Source organism: Lycorma delicatula, chromosome 3 (genome assembly GCF_047948215.1).
Source record: "Lycorma delicatula isolate Av1 chromosome 3, ASM4794821v1, whole genome shotgun sequence".
NCBI lineage: Eukaryota > Metazoa > Arthropoda > Insecta > Hemiptera > Fulgoridae > Lycorma > Lycorma delicatula.
Genome location: NC_134457.1, coordinates 180,816,033 through 180,824,937, shown reverse-complemented (window position 1 = coordinate 180,824,937; position 8,905 = coordinate 180,816,033).

Below are 8,905 nucleotides of genomic sequence, written 5' to 3'. Positions count from 1 at the left end.
ACACTAATTTAAGTTTAGTTTATGGGTATTTTATGTATATCATTCATTCTGCTGCATTTGAGTTGAATATCTAAATTTAAATGTAATATAAATCGATTATCAATTATTAAATTATAACTGTCTTCAAAGAGGTTAAATTATAATATAATTGATTTTAAGGAATAGGGTACATAAACCACTTAAAGGCTGTTTATACAATTTCTCCAGTTTTGTTTAAATTTATTATTTTTAAATAAGGAGAAATTTGTGATTTACTAATTCATAGTATTGGCTTTTTTCAATCGTATTTGATCTGTTTGTGTAAAATAGCCTCGCATCTTATTTTCTTTGTGGATTTGCTTTTATTTTATAATTATCCTAAGTAATTTCTTAAATAAATACCCATATTTAACAAAAAAATTAATTCTAAAATGTCCCTTTGATTATCTATATGTAAACAAATTTAAGAATACAACACATCAGTTTTTTGGCATTAATTTAAAAAAACTTTTCACCCTAACCATCTAACATTTCATAAATCTATTTTTGACACCATCAAACAGTATTTGAAAGTATACTGGACTTCTGCAGAGAACCATCAAGGAACTATTACAGTATATCCATCAGGAATCAGTCAGTGTTACCTTTGATAATTTTTACAACCTAAAAATATACTATATTAAAACTTTTGTATGAGCAAACTATATATATAAACCCCCTGGTTTTAGTCTTCTAGAGTAGTATATGCCATATGCTGCCTGGTGGTTATCCACTGAAATTATTAGTTTATTTCTATAAATGTATATTTTTTATAAACCATTTTCCAAAACCATGTAACACTGAAATTGAACACATTCTCTTTCTTATACGAGATTAGAATTTGTAATTTAATCGGTACCTGTCGCCTGCTATTAATCATTCTGCATCTTCCACTGTTCACATATAGAATTTCTTTGTAATTATATTTCATATTTTTGATGAAAAAAGACCTCCTTACGGATTACTGAATAATAAAATTTAATTTTTTTCTTTCATCCGACAGATAAAGGTAGCTTCAATATTACATTTAGTATTTGCATCATATAATACCCCCTTTTCACTTGCATTGTCATCAATCACAACTTGATTCCATTGCTATCATTAGCAACTTACCTTTTTTTCAATAATATAAATTATAGACTTTTTTTAATTCCAGCCAGGATTGGCCATATTATGCTGTGAAAATGCAATCTTAAGAGAATCTTAAAAGGGGTAATTAAGAGGTCTGGATAGTAATGCATACACCTGCCAAGTACAAAAGGGAAAAAAAGAAATATGTAAAATACAAGTAAATTCATTATTATTAAATACTCTCTGAGTAACTGATTTCTTTGAAAAATCTTCTATTTTTAATATTGAAAATAATAGAAAAATCCCTTAAGTTATGTTTCTTCAAATCCATAACATTTTTCTATTAAAATTATAAAACAAACATCTTCTGATTAATATTTCCCTAGTTCAATCTTCTAATTCGGTTTCATTTTTAGAAATACAGCTTCAAATAATGTAACTGTAAAAACACATAGATTAGACTGTATTATACAGACAGAAAATTTTATATTCTCTGACACAGTTCAAGGTGTATCATTTTAGATTTTTCATCAACACAGCAAATCTGATATGCTCTGAAACAGTTCAGGGTGTATTATTTTAGATTTTTTATCAACACAGCAAATCTGATATGCTCCGAAACAGTTCAGGGTGTATTATTTTAGATTTTTTATCAACAGATAGCAAATCTGATATGCTCTGAAACAGTTCAGGGTGTATTATTTTAGACTTTTGCTCAACATATAGCAAATCTTATATGCTCTGAAACAGTTCAGGGTGTATTATTTTAGATTTTTATCAACACAGCAAATCTGATATGCTCTGAAACAGTTCAGGGTGTATTATTTTAGACTTTTGCTCAACATATAGCAAATCTTATATGCTCTGAAACAGTTCAAGGTGTATTATTTTAGACTTTTGCTCAACATATAGCAAATCTTATATGCTCTGAAACAGTTCAGGGTGTATTATTTTAGACTTTTGCTCAACATATAGCAAATCTTATATGCTCTGAAACAGTTCAGGGTGTATTATTTTAGATTTTTTTATCAACACATAGCAAGTCTGATATGCTCTGAAACAGTTCAGGGTGTATTATTTTAGATTTTTTATCAACACAGCAAATCTGATATGCTCCGAAACAGTTCAGGGTGTATTATTTTAGATTCTTTATCAACAGATAGCAAATCTGATATGCTCTGAAACAGTTCAGGGTGTATTATTTTAGACTTTTGCTCAACATATAGCAAATCTTATATGCTCTGAAACAGTTCAGGGTGTATTATTTTAGACTTTTGCTCAACAGATGGCAAATCTGATATGCTCTGAAACAGTTCAGGGTGTATTATTTTAGACTTTTGCTCAACATATAGCAAATCTTATATGCTCTGAAACAGTTCAGGGTGTGTTATTTTAGATTTTTTTATCAACACATAGCAAGTCTGATATGCTCTGAAACAGTTCAGGGTGTATTATTTTAGACTTTTGCTCAACATATAGCAAATCTGATATGCTCTGAAACAGTTCAGGGTGTATTATTTTAGACTTTTGCTCAACATATAGCAAATCTTATATGCTCTGAAACAGTTCAGGGTGTGTTATTTTAGACTTTTGCTCAACAGATGGCAAATCTGATATGCTCTGAAACAGTTCAGGGTGTATTATTTTAGATTTTTTTATCAACACATAGCAAGTCTGATATGCTCTGAAACAGTTCAGGGTGTATTATTTTAGATTTTTGCTTCACAAAACGCAAATTGCTGTGACACAGTTCACGGTATATTACAACTTTTTCCTTAACGGATAGTAAATTCGATGTGCTCTTACACAGATCAGGGTGTATTATTCACATCTTAGCTTATTAGGTACCAAACATGATGCACAATTATTTTTAATATAGTTCTTGATTACATTTTGAAATTGTAAATATCTATGTTGTATGCAATGAATAGTTTTCGCGATTGCTTGGTACATAAAGCATTCGTACCGCGTCAACCGCGTCGCGACCGTATTTCATCAACCCGATATCGTTGATCGGGTTCCGGTTGGGGGTTGCTGTGTATATAAAGTGTCTATATATTGTGGGGGGGATATATAGATATATTAATGTTAGAAATATTTTTTTCATAATATTTATAATTATTGTATGTTTATTATGTTTCTTTGTCTTTTCAGCTCATCACTTCGCTACCAGTGGCTGAAGTCCTCCTTATAAATCAATTTAAATTCATAAAAAATTAAATTTTATAATTTAAATTTATATTTTAATTTTTAATTTAATCACATAAAAATTCCTTTGTGTAGTTTAAATTGCTTTATAAAATTTTATTTGAAATATTAATGAGTGAGTTTTTAAATTCCCTTTCTTATAAATTATTTAAATTTTATTCATTTGATTGACAAAATTAATCATTTAAATAAGTTCATGAAATTAAAAAAATAAGTAAATATATAGAGACAATTTCTTAATTAAATTCAGCTTTTAAATCTGTTTCATGTAGGATATAATATGTTTATTCTTAAAAATATATTTTTTTTATTTGATATTTATTATTTTACATAAGCTTTTTCTTAAATTTTTTGGTAGGTGTTTAATTGAAGGTTAGAGCATTTTTATATCTATCTACAGTTTTTAAAATTTTATTTTTTTCTTTTATTTGAAATATTTTAAATTTTGAATACCCCTTTGCTTTCCCCATCAGCATTCAGCCACCTGCTTCAAAGAAGATGCATGCTTGCATGGTAGTTTAATTTTTTCAAACCAGGGTCAGCTGATTTTAGAGGTGCCATAATAAATTATTTCATTTTATTCGCTAATTTTTTACTTACTTGCAAAATTAACCATTTTTTGTGGTAAAATCCTAAGTAGAATGTGAAAAAATCCATCTAGCATAACACAGAAATCCAAATTACTTCAAAATTTAATAATTTTTATATGTAATATATTTGCCTTGCATATTAAAAAGACATGGAACTGACCCTGGTTTTTAGTGTGTAATTATTTTATCTTTTTTACATATTTTTGAAATTGTGGGGGAAATAAGTGATTGGTGTAAATAAAGTGTGAAATTGAAGTGCGATCAAGATCAAAGTGTGAAATTAACATTATCTTCCTCACTACACAAATTTACAAACTATAAATATAAAAATGAGACTAGAAATAATACAGATTACCAGATTACATTCCACATCTCATCAACTCTTCACTTCATCCTGCATCCTATTTCTTCAGACTACCAGATCGACCGATCCTTTCAGCTGCTCGATGGATTTGATCTTTGGATTAGCTGTGGCGATAAATGTAAAGCTGTGTTGCCAAATGGTAAAATATTAAGGTACTACTAATTCTTTACTACATCATATAATTTCATGATAATACTAGTATTTATTAAGACTATAGTCTAGTGGTTAACTCATAATTGCAAGTCAAGAGTTCTAAGGTACAAATCCTAGTAAAGACGTTTAAATGGATTTGAATACTAGATTGTGGATATTAGTTTTCTTTCATGGTAGGGTTGTTTCGATTAACCACACACTTCAGGAATGGTCGACGTGAGACTGAACAAAACTACACTTAATTTGCATTCATACATACCATCCTCTGAAGTAATACCTCATGGTGGTTCCAGAGGCTAAACAGAAAAAGAGAGGGTCAGGGCCATTAGTTTAGACTCCAGTTTACATCATTGATAGGTAACTTTCTCTTTTGATACTGCAGTTACTTTTATTTCTAAATTATTTAAAATTTTTAGGTAGATCTGGCATTAAATGTCATGCGAAACAAAGAAATTTTGTGTGGCAAATTACAAAATAAATGCAATAAAGGAAACAACAGTATAATAAAGAAAAGAAACTTAATTGCATTACATATCAAGAAATGCCAGTATCTGGTCAATGCCTAATTTGTCTCTGATAAATATTTTATTTGAAATATAAACCACCAAAACACAGAAATTAGATAAGTTAAACTTGCCATATTAATTTCCACCGACTGTTTTTTGCAGTACCCTGCATCTCCAGTATGTATTAAATTCTATTTTTATTACATTAAAACTTATTCTTTTTAATGATATCTCTTTTTTTATGATAAATTATAATGTTATCTATTGTGAAATTTTAAATGATATTATGAACATAAATAGGTACAACGTATACCGAAATGAAACGACTAGCACTAGATAGGGAATCTTTGAGAGCTGCATTAAACTAGTCAAATGACCGAAGACAAAAAAATGAACATAAATGCACTTGTGAAAAAATTTATAATTTACACAAAAATAATAAAAATAAATTATAATGAATAAGATAGAATTTAATAGCAACTGAAGGTGGAAGATACTGCACAAACCGGTTATTGGAAATAAATAAGGTAAGTATAAATAATCTAATTACTATGTTTAGGTGGTTTATATTTCATATATACAAATTTTTATGAATTTTGTTACTTACAGCAATGAAACTTCATAATATTATTATGTGCATTTCTTGGCTTATATTTCAATGCAACATGTACTTATAATTTAACTCAATTATTCTTTTATAATGTAAAGAATAGCCATGAAAGGCAAATGATTTTGTTTGATTTCATCGTGTAAAATAAATTAAATAAGAATCAAATTATTGTAGTGATAGTCATCTTTTCACTTAGATACCCCCAAACTTTTAACGATAATAAAAATGAATTTTGTGTATGTTTACAGATAGAGATGGGTTTTGATAGATGAAACAAAGCAATATCTTCATTTAACGTATTATTTTAATAGAAGATATACTATGTGAAAATTTAGAAGTGGTTTCACAAGTTTTTTTCTTTTTTGACATGTAAATTTTGTTTGGTCCTTTATTGTTTTGCTTGCTTTGGAAATGAATCTCTTGCCAGACAGTTTGAAAATTTAATGAAACCATGCTTGCACCTCTTTGTCAAAATTTGTAGAATATACTTACAAAGTAGATTGTACATAAATTTTTCAAGAATTTTAAATACCAGAGCAATCAAAGCAAGTGGAAACCTATATAAAATTGTAAAAAATAATAAGAAAATAAATGATGCATTTCATTCTATAAAAATATTAAGTATGATTTAAAAAAAAAAAAATTATAAAAATTAGTAAAAGCATCAGGTGGTATCAGATATCCTGTATCGATTTTTGTTACAATTATTCTTAGCTGAAAATTTTAGCTCGGCCAAGTAAGTTCACATAACACACATTCCTGGATGCAATATAGATCTGTTACCATCTATATCAGTGAACCTTACTTCAAAATAATTTTTTGCTTCTATTCTTGGTAAAGCACTCTGATCTTGTATGAGAGGAATCCTTGCTGCCTTAAAAGGGGCTTAGAATTTTTTTGAGCGAGTTGTCTTGTTTAGCAATCTTCTGTGGATTACTCCTTTCTAACCTCCACTTTTTTCCTTTATTTTCTTCCACCTTGATCTGCTAAAAGGGTGTTTTTCAATGATATCTTGCTGGATATCTAATGATGTGGGGGACGTAAAAAATTCAGTGTTCTTGGTATCTATCTAGTCTGGAGGAGGGTATAGCTTTTCTTATGTACCTACCTAGCCAGCGACTCTATTTCTGTAAAAAATGTCTATATAAATAGTTCTACGTCAGGTTAAATATTTACAGACCACCTAATGATTCCTAATAAATATTTTTGTTAGAAAAAGTTCAATGCTATCATAAATGAAATGAATTTAATAACTAAAACAAAACTATATTAATTTCACAATCGTTAATTGAATCTGTCTTATTTTCTTTTGTTTCAGGTAACTCAACGGTTCATTTAATATTCTAAGGGAGAGCTGCCATGTAAGTGGCCCTCCTTACATTGTGGTACTCCCTTTTATTGTAGGATAATTTTCTACTAAAGGTACTTACTTTTGTTATTATTGTTTAATATTATAAATTTGCATGTTAAAAATAAGTTGTGTAGTTTTTAAGTTGATAATATAATCTGATAAAATCGCGGTAGGTCCCTAGTCCCAGTAGGGTCCCCTGATAGGAACTTTCCTGTAGGAAATTTTTTATGTCTACTTTTGTGTATGTTTCTGTTTCAGGTTCAACATAAATTTTATATTAAAATTACTTAGATAAGCAGTGTAAATTAAGTTTTATGAAAATAGATTTAAATTTTGTATATGCTGTGTATGTTTTTTCAGGTACAACGTAGATATTATTATTAGTTAAGTCGCGTCTGCGATCCCAATGCCTAGTCCCACTAGGGTCCCCTGATAGGAACTTTCCTGTAGGGAATTTTTATGTCTATTTTTGTGTATGTTTCTGTTTCAGGTTCAACATAAATTTTACATTAAAATTACTTAGATAAGCAGTGTAAATTAAGTTTTATGAAAATAGATTTAAATTTTGTATATGCTGTGTATTTTTTTTTTCAGGTACAACGTAGATATTATTTTATTATTAGTTAGTTAAGTCGCATCCGCGATCCCAATCCCTAATAGGGTTCTCCTCCCTAAGGGGGAGGTTTTTAGTCGGTGAGAGCCCGACACTACCGTCTGTTGCGGGCGCAGACGGTGGCTGGTAGAGCTTTTCCTCCTCCTACGCAAAACAAAAAAAAAAAAAAAAAAATTAACAGTTCATATTAAGTGCATTACTAATCTTTTTGCAAAGTGATTTTGAGTTGTAGGTGCTGTACCGGGAGTACGTTTAAATTCATGGAAGCTGTGACAAAAAAAAAAAAATGGTTACTGATTCTCAAATGTAATATTGAAAGCGGAAAATGATTATGGAAGATAAAGAAAATTTTAGTTAAAGTGACTATAAACTGTAGTTTCAAATCTGGATTGAATAAAAAGTAAGTATTGTAAATGTCTAATAGAATTTTTAAAACGCAGCAAAATATAAAAAAATACATCTAGAATTGGGCATGATGATTTTAACAAATATTGGGTGCTGAATTAAAAACTTACAAAATTTTGTGTAATACATTGCATTTTTAGATACATATGATTTATTTACCAATAAATGCATAATCAGTGTCATACCAATATTTAAAAAAAAAAATTATTTATGTGTATTCATTTATAATTTGTTTAAATCAGCTAAGTTTTCGTTATTCAAATACAGATGAATTGAAATACATTCAATACAGTTTTTAAACTATTAAATCATTGGAATTAAATTTTTAAAATAAGCTGACAAATGTTTTCTCGCTTGTATGATGTTTTATCAGTTTCTCTAAATAAAAATCAACAACAGCCATCGGTGGGACCAGATTACAGTGAGGAAAGTTGTGTAACATGTTAGATACAAATTTTGCATCGACAGTGTTATTTCAACATTTGACATTATGTTTAAATTTAAACAATGTTTTATTTAAATTTTATAAAACATTTAATTATTTAAAACAAATAATTTCAATTAACTATTTTACATCTGCAGTGATAGTAGATCATAAGAATTAATTACATTGTTAGTAAGTAGAAGCAAAGTATATAATGTGCTAACACCAATCGGCTACGCATAATCTAATTACATGTTCATTCACTTCATTCGATTTAATGCTGGTAAAAGAGTAATCGATGCTACTGTTCCCATCTGTGAGGAATGTTTAGCGATTCATTCTCTGTGACCTAGCAGAAGTTGTATCTTAAGTGGTTTAATTACATAATCTGTCGCAATCATAATGCGTAGATGCAAATAAGCACAACAGATGCAAGAGATAACAATTGCTTTCGCTTTCATTAAGAATACTGATTTACATACGCGACCAGTCCCAGTGTTGAACAGAGTGAAGATGTCGCTTGAACAGGTGAAAGATTTCCTGTGTTTTAGTGGGCTTGGCCTACTCTGGGTAGAAGACAATGGGTAATTGC